At 39.8% G+C, this 14207-nt stretch overlaps 1 long non-coding RNA gene across 1 annotated transcript in view; it reads left to right on the forward strand.

Moving 5' to 3' along the window:
• Positions 1 to 14207, forward strand: part of LOC123382374 — a 63413-nt gene that overhangs the window by 24882 nt on the left and 24324 nt on the right. Inside the window, exons 2-4 of the long non-coding RNA XR_006590667.1 lie at positions 6794 to 6852; positions 7522 to 7722; positions 9058 to 9157. This is a non-coding gene — a long non-coding RNA (uncharacterized LOC123382374). The remainder of the gene's footprint in view (positions 1 to 6793; positions 6853 to 7521; positions 7723 to 9057; positions 9158 to 14207) is intronic.

The following is a 14207-nucleotide window of genomic DNA, read 5'->3' on the forward strand; positions in this document are numbered from 1 at the left end:
AGCAACACTTCCCCCCAGTTGTGACAACTAAAAATATCTCCAGACAGGGCCAAATGTTCCCTAGAGGATAAAATCAACCACTGACCTAGAAATGGCATTGCATACCCAGTGTCAGCAGTGTGAGCTGAGGTGCCTACTGTACACAGTGTTTTCTGTGGGTGTAATTTGGAAAGTATTTGCATAATTAGATGACTCTGGGCATAAGTGAGTGGAAAATGCCAACAAAATCTCAAAGGATTTCTCTCTCCGACCTTGTAAAAGAGTTATGTTAAACTAATTAGGTTTATTTAGTACATTATGTGAGAAGCATTGTTAAATAATAACTGATGATAACATGACTTTGGCTATTTGGAGTCTTTTTTGGTTCCATACAAATTTTAAGATGGTCTGTTCTAGTTCTGTGAAGAATGTTAGGTGTTATTTCGATAGGGAATACATTGAATGTGTAGAATGCTTTGGATAGTAATGACATTTTAACAGTATTTGTTCTTCCAATCCATGGAATGTTCTTCCATTTCTTTCTGTCTTCAGTTTCTTTGATAAGCTTTCTATAGTTTTCAGCATACAGATCTTTTACCTCTTAGCTTAGGTTTATCCCTGGGTATCTTGTGGTTTGGGCGCAATTGTTAATGGAAGTGATTTCTTGATATCTTTCTGCTGCTTCATGATTTCACTCATATGTGGAATTTGAGAAATAAAACAGATGAACATAGGAGAAGGAAAGGGAAAATAAGATAAGAACAGAGAAGGAGACAAACGGTAAGAGACTCTTAACTATAGAGAACAATTTGAGGGTTTCTGGAGGAGAGACATGTGGGAGGATGGGTCAGATGGGTGATGGGCATTGAGGAGGGCACTTGTTGGGATGAGTACTGGGTGTCACATGTAAGAGATAAATCACTGGGTTCTACACCGGAAGCAAAGGCTACCCTATAGGTTAACCAATTTTAATGTTTAAAAAAGTGATGATAAACCTTCTTAGGTTATATGTATATGGATATGTTACTAATATTTACTAATATAGATATTCCAGAAATTATGTGACATTCATGGAAGTTTATCAATGCTCTTTCTGTCTGGTCATTATGTTAAAATGCTGTACATCACAGAAATAACTAAAGTTCCTTGTCAGCGGACTCTGGATCTTTAACCTTGCCATTTTACATCTTTGGTCATCTATAGACAGTTACTGCTTTACTGATTCTTCTCCAAAAGCATATACGATTGGCTCCAGGAAAATATGCTCTGTAATGGCATTGCTTGAATAACTTTGAGACCATGCCTCTGCACTAAGTTTCCAGAGCTAATGAAGAAGCTGACAGATTCAAAATAACTGCTAACCCAAGATCAAGCAGACAAGAATTAATTACATGGGACTGAATGAATTCATAAGAACAATTATAACTTTTATGACTTTGTATGTGAAACATTGCTGGTTATTTAATGTTTTCCTTTCTAGATTAAAAAAAAGTTTCTCCTTTTTTTTAAATTTTATTTTTTATTTTTAAAAATTTACATCCAAATTAGCATATAGTGCAACAATGATTTCAGGGGTAGATTTCTTAATGTCCCTTGCCCATTTAGCCCATCCCCCTCCCACAACCCCTCCAGCAACCCTCAGTTTGTTCTTCATATTTATGAGTCTCTTCTGTTGTGTCCCCCTCCCTGTTTTTATATTATTTTTGTTTCCCTTCCCTTATGTTCATCTGTTTTGTCGCTTAAAGTGCTCATATGAGTGAAGTCATATGATTTTTGTCTTTCTCTGACTAATTCTACAACTTAGAGCAATTTGTCAAATTATTTATTGTAAACAGAATTGAAGCATTGTGTTTTCTCCCTATCCAATCCCTTCAGAATTTGGAAACTCTATTTTAATTTTCATGACGACATAGTTATTTGTATAAATTCAGTAAAAAAAAAATCAATTCTCCTTGGAACCAGACACATTTGGAAATCAGTTGGTTAAAGTACCAAGGCTTTGATGAGGATGTCATCTTTTTTTTTTAATTTTTTAATGTTTATTTATTTCTGAGACAGAGCATGAGTGGGGGAGGAGCAGAGAAAGAGGGAGACACAGAATCAGAAGCAGGCTCCAGGCTCTGAGCTGTCAGCAAAGAGCCCGACGCGGGGCTCAAACCCACAAACTGTGAGATCATGACCTGAGCTGAAGTCGGTCGCTCAACCAACTGAGCCACCCAGGCGCCCCTAGGATGTCATCTTTGAGAATAATGTGCATCAAATACAAGATGGCCAGACAACTTTCAATACTTTCAAAGCAATACTTTGAAGCAATACTTTCAAAGTCCTGCTTGGAAAAACCAGCCTCTGCCTGGTTTATGGGGTTCCCTGCCTTACAGGTCAGTAAGGAACCTCAGGATCTTTGGAGCCTTGAGAAGAGAGGAATTCGCCCATATCTATTAAGTGTTGTAGGTAAAGTCAGGTGGCAAATGCTTGGCTTGGTTTCCTAGCCTTGAGAAGCTTAAAAAAATTTTTTTTAATGTTTATTTTGAGAGAGAGAGAGACAGAGCATGAGGAGAGGAGGGGCAGAGAGAGAGGGAGACACAGAATCCAAAGCAGGATCCGGGCTCTGAGCTGTCAGCACAGAGCCCAACACTGGACTCAAGTCCACAAACCATGAGATCATGACCTGAGCTGAAGTCAGATGCTTAACTGGCTGAGCCACCCAGGCACACTGCCTTAAGAAGCTTTTAAAAGTCCAATCTGAGATTCCTTAAAAAAAAGTTTCAACAAAGCAAACTAAAAACAAAAACAAAAAAACATATGATCAATCACTTAATCTTGCTGCACTTAGGTAAATAATCAGTTAAAGTTAACTGAAACCACACTTACTTTGCAAACAAACTAGACTAATATTATCTTTGGAAACAGGGATGTTTGTAGAGTTGTATATTTTTGTTGGTTTTTAAATTTTTTTTTAATGTTTATTCATTTCTGAGAGAGCGAGAGCGAGAGCGAGAGAGAGCACGAGCAGGGGAGGGACAGAGAGAGAGGGAGACACAGAATCGGAAGCAGGCTCCAGGCTCTGAGCTGTTAGCACAGAGCCCGACGTGGGGCTCAAACTCATGAACCATGATTTCGTGACCTGAGCCAAAGTCGGAAGCTTAACCGACTGAGCCACCGGGGCGCTCCCGTTTGTTTTTAATGGAAGGTGGTAAAGCATCCCTGTGGGTTCTGTCCGGAGCTTTCTGCTAGTCCTTAGAAAATCCTGAATTCTAGTTTTCTCCAGTATCTAGCTACAACTCCCCAAATTAACGTCTTGAACTTTTTCCTTTCTGCCTTGGAATCATGAGAACTAAAACTTCTTTTTTTGAAGCTCTGCAAGTTGAAGTTGAGGAAAAATTACCACAACAGGTTACGTATGGGGAAGCTGCCCGCTGTATGAACCGCTCAGAAAGTTCATCACAACATCTGATGCCATCATGAGAGACATTCTAAATTTTTTCAATGTTTATTCATTATTTTTGAGAGAGAGAGAGCGCAGGGGAGAGGCAGAGAGAGAAGAAGACACAGAATTTGAAGCAGGCTCCAGGCTCTGAGCTGTCAGCACAGAGCCTGATGCTGTGAGATCATGACCTGAGCCAAAGTCAGATGCTTAACCAACTGAGCCACCCAGGTGACCCATGAGAGACATACTAAATACAAGCCAGGAAAATTCCTTAGATGATCACTGCCCTTATTGCACCATTTGAAGATGTGTCAGACTCATTTAAAAATCTCCCTGGCTAGGGATGCCTGGATGGCTCAGTCGGTTGGGTGTCCAACTTCAGCTCAGGTCATGATCTCGTTGTCCATGAGTTCAAGCCCCGCATTGGGCTCTGTGCTGACAGCTCAGACCTTGGAGCCTGCTTCCGATTCTCTGTCGACCTCTCTCTGGCTCCCCGCTCACACTCTGTCTCACTCTCTCTCTCTCAAAAATAAATAAACATTAAAAAAATTTAAAAATCTCACTGGCTGACCTCTGGGCTCAGAAACTGGGTTTCTATCAATCTTTTGTTATGGAAAATCCCCTCATTAAAAATGTCTGACTGCTAGTATCATCCAGCAAATATCCTCTACTACCCAATCCCAACAGATAGTTCAGCTGGTCCTTAATGAACCGAATGACAAAATGGACTGTAGTTTTTCAGAGAAAAGAAGAATCTCTTTTTTCCTTGAATAAGATGGGGGCACTCACCAAGATTCTTTGCTTGACCTTCAGTCAGGCTCTTGAAGCTTCTATACTTATCTATGCATGTCCTTGCAAAATGGGTTTTAGCAAGAATCCTGCTCAGTCAATTTAACCAGAATCCCTATTCTGGATATCTGTTCACCTTCCTATCTGATTGGGTACTTAACCCCCCACCATTTTCCAGGTGATGTCTGATCAACCTTGCCTGCCTTCAACAAGAATCTTGCTAGGTAGGTTTAGCCAGAACCCCCCTGGCCACAGATATTTCCTCTTAGTAATTTCTACCTGATGCCCCCCAATCCTGCCCTTTGTCTGTAAATACCCACTTGCTTGTGTTGTATTCAGAATTCAGATCAACCTCTCTCCTCCACTGCAGAATTCCATTCCAGTGGTACCTCTACCGACCATGATGGTTCTGATTAAAGTCTGTTTTACCATCTTTAATGTTATCAGATAAGTTTTTCTTTGACAGATCTGCTGGCCATGAATTCCCTCAGTTTCTGAGCAGTGGATGTTTACCAATGCCCTAAGATCAGGGGTGGTTCCTCTTCGTCCCAAGATTAAAGGTTCCCCCCCTCCTTTAGTGGAGCTAGAAAAGAAGGATAGGATTTTTCTGTGATAACGCATTATGGTTCAAAGGGTAGTGAAAGAAAATAAACATCTCAGTAGTTGCTCACCTGAGCATGGACTTCCTGTCCTGAGCTACTACTTCCTGTCTACTTGCCACAGATGGCAAAGCTGGAAAAACTAGGAAGAGATGCTTCCCTTAACAGATGCTGCCAGCACCTGCTGTCCCCTCATCAGCCTTGTCTACCTTGGTCAGGGACATTTTGGAGGGAGACAGGGGTTGATGAGGTGCATTCTGAATAAGAGGCAGCTGTCAGTCCCCCAACCATGTTTGAACAGCTGGGTCTTCCAAGATTCGATCTTTATCCAGGAGCCCCTCCTACATGACCACTGTTTCCACCTCCCAGGGTATACCAAGATGGACACTTGTTAGGGCTCTCTTAGATCTTTTCCATGGGTGTCTGCTGGGCTTTGTGGAGAATGAGCCTGAAGCCAGGTCAGATTTCATTTGTGCAACTCACAACCCTCCCTCTCCCATCCCCAGCAGGTTCACACCGTCCGACCAGTTCATACTCTACCTTCACGGGTTCAGCAGCTGCTCTAGCTTAGCTCTTCTAGAAGGTACCTGGTAGTGTTGACCCAGGTGAATGCACATTGACAATCCCCTCTTTGCTTTCAAACAAGGTCTCTCCTTAGATTTTGAGTTGTTTATTCTGCAACCTCAGATCTCTGATGGGTTCCAAAAAAGAATTAAATTTGAAGTCAGTCCAGCTCTTTATCACCATAAGGGAGGGGGTGGGAGCAATGTTCTTACTACATCTCCACAGTATAGAGCTGAATCCAGAAGTCCCAGAACTCCTTTTCTTGTGAGATAACAATCCTCCATTTTGATCTGGGTCTCCTCTTCCTACACCAGAACTATCCTATCGTGGGGGCAATGCAGTGAGGATCCTGATAAGTGAGATGGAATCAATGAGGCTCTGCCAATGTTACTAACCTGCAGAGAGACCCAAGAGAGTCTTTCTTGAAGAGATCATTGCTTTCCTCTATTGGAAAACACTGTCTTTTCTCCCTCAGGTGTTCTCCATCCTTAGTCCAGTTGCACACACCTTTGTTCACTGCTCTGGATGTCACACTCTTTCCATGTTTCCAAGTCTAAGTGCTTGGCTCTCTGTCAAGCTTCCCCCACCTTAACTCTCACTCTTGAGTTAAGACCTGCAGAAAAATGCACTTTACCCTGTATTAGCTGCTGAATTGAACTGTTCTGGCATCTTCTGTGGTTAATTTAAAGGGATCATTCCATCCAAGTTAAAGACTTGAAGCCAGCAGTCCAGGAAGCTTCACTGAAAAACAGGACTGTGTCAAGATGTCTGGTCCACTCTTGGGTGAGGAGGTCCCAACATATTCCAGTTATACCAGTGTGGAGTCTTTGTGTTTTGCCTGGGATGAGTTTTTGGTGAGATATGATGATTGCATCATGTCAAGCTACCCTAGATCAGGTAGGAAGAGTGTATATCTCTGAAGGTATGCACTTGTATGTTCTTGTGTGGGTTCTTGAAGTGAGGCTAGTCTTAGAGGATGCTCTTGTGCATTTCATGTAGGAAAGTATCGACAGAAACCAGAAGATGATGATCATGATAATAACAGGTGACACCTACCTAGAACTTAAAATGTATATAGTACTGTTTTGAGGGCTTTATATGCTTTAATTCAATATTTACGTGAAATGATGAAATCACTAACAATAAGCTAAGAGGGGGAAAATTAATACAAGAAGAAAGTTAATATTCTTCCAAATTCTAGAAAAGTAATAGGCATTTTCTATGATTACACTAATAATATAATAAAATATTATTTACCTTTAATTTATAAAAATTTTTCTCCAGCAAGTAAGAAAAAAAGATTATAATTCAATGTTTTCAAATGAGAGAATGACATTCATGAATTTATACAATGGCATTTGATATTACAATAATCATATGAATCAAAATTAAAACACTACAGTATTCTTACATTAATTTTTGATATGCCTTTCAGGACACAATTGCTTAAGTATCTGATACTGAAGACTGAGAACGCCAGTATCTGGAACACAGGTGTTGCATATATTAAATTAATAAAAGTAAGGGTGGTCACCCATGGAAGGTATATGGAAAAAAAGAATAAAATAACTGTTTCTCCTGTTATGAAAATCAGACCATTAAAGACAAGATCTGTGTCCTATTTATTTTTTATATTCAGCTCAGAAATGAAGGGATTAATTAAACAGGAGAAGGGAATCAATTTGAGACATGTATAGGACATGTAATCTGGGAGAGCAGTTGGATGTGGATGAGGACTAAGAGGTGAGGATAATACATTGTTTAATAAATACTATATCTACTTAGATGGAAATTCAAAAAGGAGCAGGCACAGAGGAAAGCTGATTTTGATTCTACACATGTGACATACTGGGGCTTGCTAATGAAAAATATTCTAAGGGTCTAAATTGAACTTAGAAAACCAAAGCACACGGAGTCCCTGACCTGGAGATAGGGATTTCAGATTCTTGGACTTCCAATGTCTTTTTCAGCTAAAAACTCTATCACCCTAGAGGTGGAGTGTGCAGGGAGAATAGGACAGAGAACAGATATTACAGAATTGATAGTCAAGATTATAGTGGCCTGCCTGAGATTAAAGAACTCTGGGCACTCAGCCCATGAAAAATTTTCCTTACAATGTTAATGTAACATATAAAAAACATGATTATCCCCTTTATTTCACAGCCATGAACACCTTGAGTGTCTGACATTGTCCATTTGATGAATGCCATGGGGGAGCCTAGTTGGAAGCGTACTATCCCAAACTTTGCCAAGTCCCCATGGATAGAGTCTGTATCTTGGCAGAAAGTCCAAAGGGACCAGGATGGACCATATCTCATGACCATACAAATCTTCCCCAAGTCCTAGTTCACCTCTAATGCCAAGGTGAGTTGATGCTGGTCGCTTTGAAGGAATCTGAGGATGTCTTGTCATTTGATAAAATGATGAATCTGAGAAGTATCAGAGGGGTGCTTGGGTGGCTCAGTTAAGTGTCCAACTCTTGCTTTCGGCTCAGGTCATGAGTTCAAGCTCTGTATCAGCTCTGTGCTACCACGTCAGAGCCTGCTTGGGATTCTGTTTTCCGCTGTCTACCCCCCCCCCCCATCTAGATAAATAAGTAAACATCTAAGAAGTATACAAGGGGCACCTGGGTGTTTCAGTTGGTTAAGTGTACAACTCTTGATCTTTGCTCAGGTCTTTTAATTTTTTTTGTTTATTTACTTTTGAGAGACAGAAAGAGACAGAGCATGAGCAGGGGAGGGGCAGAGAGAGTAACAGAGAATCTAAAGCAGGCTCCAGGCTGTAAGCTGTCAGCACAGAGCCTGACAACGTGGGGCTCAAACCCATGAATCATGAGTTCATGAGCTGAGCCGAAGTCCACCGCTTAACCGACTGAACCACCCAGGCACCTCATCTCGGCTCAGGTCTTGATCTCAGGGTCATGAGTTCAAGCCCCACATCAGGATCTGTGCTGACGGTGTACAGCCTGCTTGGGATTCTATCCCTCCTTTTCTCTGCTCCTCCCCTGCTTGTGTGTGCTAGAAGGAAAGGGAAGGGAAGGAAGGGAAAGAAAGGAGGAAAAGGAGGGGAGAGGGAGGAGGGAAGAGGGAGGAGAGAGGGAGGAGAGGAGAGGAAGGGGAGGAAAGAGAGGAAGGGGAGGAAGGAAAGGAGAGGAGAGGAAGGGGAGGAAGGAAAGGAGAGGAAGGGGAGAGAGGAGAGGGAGGAAGGGAGAGGAAGGGAAGGAAGGGGAGGAGAGGAGAGGAGGGAAGGAAGGGAAGGGAAGGAAATTAACAACATAACAAGGAGGTATCCTAAATACATGGCACATACGCCGCTGTTCTCTGCTCCCACATCCATGGCTGCTATAGCTGACTGATCATAACACTTTTTTATGATGAACCCAGAGGGCAGGTCTGAATTTTTCTTGATGTAATCAAACATGACAGCCATTCTCAATCAACTAAACTTCCCTGAGGTTAGGATCAATTGACCGTCCTTAAGAGTAAAGGAAATAGTGTAGGGGGTGAGGGGTGGGGAGAGCTTGCGCTGAAAGATTGACAGTGAAGATTAATGTTTTCTAACCCCAACTGCCTCTGAACAGGTGAGCGATTTGAATCTGGGATACGAGGAACTGTGCAGCCCCGAGAAGAGCAGACAGAGATAAATGTCTATATTGTTTGCTCATAAACTCTTTTTGTTTCATTGCATTTATATCTTAAGGAATCCGAGAGATTTCCTGACATCTTTTATCACTTATCTCAAGGATTGCTCGTTCCGAGGATTTTGAATGACTACTCGAACTGGTTTATCCAAGGTGATGGTGAGTGAAATCTAGACCTCTTTATTTTATTATTTTTTTGAAGAGGTAAACAACATTTTTTTGTCTTTATTCTTATTTATTTTTTTGTTTCAGTAATCTCATGGACATTTTTTTTCCTGTATCTTCTTTTGTTTTAATTTCTTAAACTTAAATTCAAGTTACTTAACATACAACATAGTCTTGGCTTTAGAAGTAGAACCCAGTGATTCATCTCTTAAATATGAAACCCAGTGCTCATCCCAAAAAGTGCCCTTTTAATGCCCATCACCCATTTAACCCATCCCCCCATCCACCTCCCCTCAGTTCTCTGTATTTAAGAGTCTCTTATGGTTTGCCTCCCTCTGTGTTTTTATCTTCTTTTTCCTTCCCTTTCCCTATCTTCATCTGTTTTGTTTCTTATTTTGAATAACAGGAGGTCCTGGGTGGCTCAGTTGGTTAAGCATCTGATTCTGTTTCGGCTCAGGTCATGATCTCACAGTTCACGAGTTTGAGCCCCATGTAGGGTTCTGTGCTGACAGCGTGAAGCCTGCTTGGGATTCTTTCTCTCCTCTCTCTTAGCCCTTCTGCCACTCATGCTATCTCTGTCTCTCAAAATAAGTAAAGATTGGAATAACAATCAGGGTAATGTCAGAGATACAACTCATGTCCACATTTTTTTTTTTTAAGAGGAAATCTATGGTCCATGATTATTTAAAATTTGCCCAATGTCATTGGGACTCCTGGGTGGCTCAGTTGGTAGAGCTTTGGACTCTTGATATCAGCTCAGGTCATGATCCTAAGGGGGTGGGATCAAGCCCCATGGTAAGCTTCATGCTGACAGCATGGAACCTGCTTAAGATTCTTTCTCTCTCTGCCCCTCTCCCCTGCTTGCACCTGCTCTAAAATAAAATTTGCCAATATCATAAAGAGTTTAGTGGGGATGTAGAGATAATCTTGTTCTCAATTTTTGTCTGGGGCACTTGGGTGGCTCAGTTGGTTAAGCATCTGACTTCACCTCAGGTCATGATCTCATGGTTTGTGAGTAGTGAGCCCTGGGTCAGGCTCTGTGCTTACAGCTAGGAACCTGGAGCTTCAGATTCAGTGGCTCCAGCTCTCTCAGCCCTTTCCCTGCTCATGCTCTGTCTCTCAAAATAAATAAATAAACATTAAAAAAATTTTTTAATTAATTTTTGTCGAAAGAATTATTCCATATATGAAGGGTTGTTTTAAGTGGCTTAATGAACATACATTCTTTTATTTTTATTTTTTTCCTTCCTTTTTTTATCTTACTAATAATTTATTTTTTAATTTACATCCAAGTTAGCATATGGTGCGACAATGATTTCAGGGGTAGATTCCTTAATGGCCTTTACCCATTTAGCCCATCCCGCCTCCACAACCCCTCCAGCAACCTTCTGTTCATTCTCTATATTTGAGTTTATATTTGTCCCTCTCCCTATATTTATATTACCTTTGCTTCCCTTCCCTTATGCTCATCTGTTTTGTATCTTAAAGTCCTCATATGAGTGAAATCATAGGATATTTGGACATATATTCTTTTCTTTCTTTTTTTTTTTTTTTTTTTGAGGGATGGCCGAGGAGATCTTTTTTTTTTTTTTTTTTAATTTATATCCAAATTAGTTAGCATATAGTCCAACAATTTCAGGAGTAGATTCCTTAGTGCCCCTTACCCATTTATTCCCCCCCCCCACAATCCCTCCTGTAACCCTCAGTTTGTTCTCCATATTTGTGAGTCTCTTCTGTTTTGGACATACATTCTTTATTTCTATATTTTTCAATTCTTTGTGAGCTTGTCATCTTGTCCCTGAATTTTTATATGCCTACCTTGAATTCTTGATAGATATCATTGTTTTATAAAGTATGTTTTTATTCAGGACTTAATAAGTGTTGCCCTTCTCTTTGGCATTTTTCTGTTGAGAGGTTGTCAGAGGCCATTTATTTTTAGTTCTCTGGTTTTTTTATTCTGGATAATTGTGTAGTTCCAGGGCTGTTGTGTTTTTGACCATTTGGTATGGAGAGGGGCTTTTTTTGTTTTTCATCGAGCTGTATCAGGAGGTTTTTGGAAGGGACTGGAAGATACATTTTGGGAGATGTGTTCTTACAACTCAGGGATGTTTGTGAAAGTTGTTAGCCTTTATCTGCAACCAATTTCTTTGATGGGAAGTTAAAACTTCAATGGGACTCTTCTTGTTCACACAGTACCCCCATGTACAGAGTGCTTCCTGCAAATATGATTGACCTGTGTTTCTTTGTTTAGCTAGGACTCCTTAGTTTTTTTGGAATCAATATAGGGTGCCCCTACCACCATCAACTATGTTGCCTCTATTGCCAGCAATGTATTTTGGCTTTGCTTTTCAGGGTGTGGATTTCACCCTCAATAAATGTAATTTGCTAATGTTCCTTATTTTTATTTTTGTACATATTTGGAATATTTTCAGATATAAAAATTTGTAATTGAACACCCAAATGCAGCAAATACTGACATATTTCATAAGCATTGTATGATGATCAGAATCAGAAAATTTAACACTTAAATATTGATACCATACTATTATCTAAAGACTACTCAAATTTCACCATTCACATTGATGTTCTATTTCTAGTCCTGGATCCAATCCAAGATCCTACACTGCATTTATTTATTCTCTTTAACATTCTTTAATCTGGAACAGGGCTTCTTTTTGAGCATCTTGACTACCTATTTATTTTGTAGAATGTCCATCAATCTGGGTTTCTCTGACAAGTCCTCAACTAAATTCAAAATATGCCCTCTTGGCAAGATGTGAATATGTTCTCCATGAATCTCATCAGGTGTCACATGATTCTTATTTTACTCCTTGTAAGTAAACTCTTTTTGTCAAGGTGTTACCTGTGAAGTTTCTACATCATTAAGATTTTCTGTCTTTAATATATATTGTGGATAGTTGTTTTGAGATTATATCACTATCTGGTCATTATGAAAATCCACTGAGGATTCTTGTCTGAAATTAAGACCACGGTGGTGCCTAATGGTTCTATTTCTGTGATTCCTACTAAATTTATCTTATTATTTATACCAGTATGTATTTTATGGACTCTTATTTTATAGGTTATAGTCCTTACTCTCATTAATTTTGTTTATAAATTTGTCTCAGATTTGGCATTCTCATCAGCAATGTATGAAGGTACTCATTTTCCCCATCATCTATCTTGCTACCTGAATGTTATTTTACTTATTATCAACCTGCTAGGTCAATGATGCTATCTGCTAGAAGGTAGAGCAGGGACAGTAAAGTGTCCTCCAGATTGAGAAGACACGTGGAAACTGAAAAGTGATGGAACAAGGGGTGAGGATGTCACTGTGGTGAGGTCAAAGCGTAGTTATCTACAGGGGCGCCTTCTGAGCACCACTTTAGGAGAGATCAGAACAAGCCTTCAGGCATTCCTATCAGGATACACATTAACCCCCATGAGGCTTGGAAATAGCCTCCTAAGTGAGGTCATTGCATGTGCATGAACAAGATGGAGGGCCAAAGATGGAGTCAGTATTGTTAGCACTCCTACAATATCTTGGTGTAATTTTAATTTGTATTTTTCTTTTTTAAAATGTTTATTTTTGAGAAAAAGGGAGGGAGAGAGAATTCCATACTGTCAGCGCAGAGCCCAACTCAGACTCAATCTCATGAATCATGAGATCATGACCTGAACTGAAATCGAGTCAGTTACTTAACCAACTGAGCCACCCAGGCACCCCTGTATTTTTCTAATTATGAATAAAGTTGAACATCTTTTCATATATTTAAGAACAATTTTGCAGGTTTCTTGTGACTTGTCCAATTTCTCATTTTTCTACTAAAATTCGATCTTTCCCCCATAATCTTTAAAAATTATTTCCATATTAACAATATGTATACTTGTGATATATACCCCAAATCTTCTAATTTGTCAAGTGTCTTTTTATTTTTTATTAAAATTTTTTAATTTTTTGAGAGAAACGAGGCAGGGAGGGGCAGAGAGAGAGAGAGGGAGAGAGAGAAGCCCAAGCAGGCTCTGTGCTGTTAGTGCAGAGTCTGATGCAAGGCTCAAACTAAGAAACCATGAGACCATGACCTGGGCTGATATCAAGAATTGGACGCTTTAACTAACTGAGCCACCCAGACACCCCACCTGTCTTCTTAATTCTGTTTTTTGCCATATCATGTTTTAAAACATACGTCAATATTTTGTGGGCAAGGAAAATTATTTCCTCTACTCTTCTTGGATTCTCAACTAGGGCTCTATAATAAATGACATATTAGCAAGTAAAAATGAGTTTATTAACATGTATATCTCCCATTTACATGGGAGAAACTTGAGTGTGTAACCCAGAGGTGGCTTATAATTCAAGCATACATAGACTCTTTGATAAAGAACAATTAATTTATAGAGAAATAACAGGAGGATGGAAAGCATTTTCGGTTTCCAAGGATGACAAATGGTGGAAAGGCAAATATGAGGGAAAGTAAATGTCAATAAAGACTAATTTCTTAAGTAGACTACTCTAGTGCTGTCTCCAGGCTGACAAAACTTTGGTCCTTCCAGATAGAGACAAGAGAAGGGACACCTTTGAAAATTAATGTCCTGCCTTTAGGCAAACAAAGGATGGCAAAAAGCATTTCTTGTATCCACTTCTAGGTTGCCTTCAGCTCAAATTAATCCTTACTTCAAAGTGGCATATTTCAGGATGACATTTCCTTCCATCCCCCATTTGAAACTTCCAATGCGTGGAACTTTCTGAACACAAAGCTGATTTAGTAGCTATGAAGTAATTCAGGTTAAATGGAATGAGTTAAGAGGATCTTGTAAAAAGTTACAAAAACACAGACTGGAAAAGTCAGGAAAGAACAAAAGTCCACTGTCCTATAACTCATTGAATTAGCTTTGTGGTCCTGAGAATAGTTCAGTCGCATTAAACTAGTTGTGTCTTATTTAGTTCTGTGGTGCAAGCAATCAGGTATTTAATACGAGGCATTTCTATGAAACAAAAGAAAAGCAACAGTTATTAGAACATGATTATAAACTCAGTTTTTGA

Source organism: Felis catus, chromosome E2 (assembly GCF_018350175.1).
Source record: "Felis catus isolate Fca126 chromosome E2, F.catus_Fca126_mat1.0, whole genome shotgun sequence".
In the NCBI taxonomy this organism is placed as follows: domain Eukaryota; kingdom Metazoa; phylum Chordata; class Mammalia; order Carnivora; family Felidae; genus Felis; species Felis catus.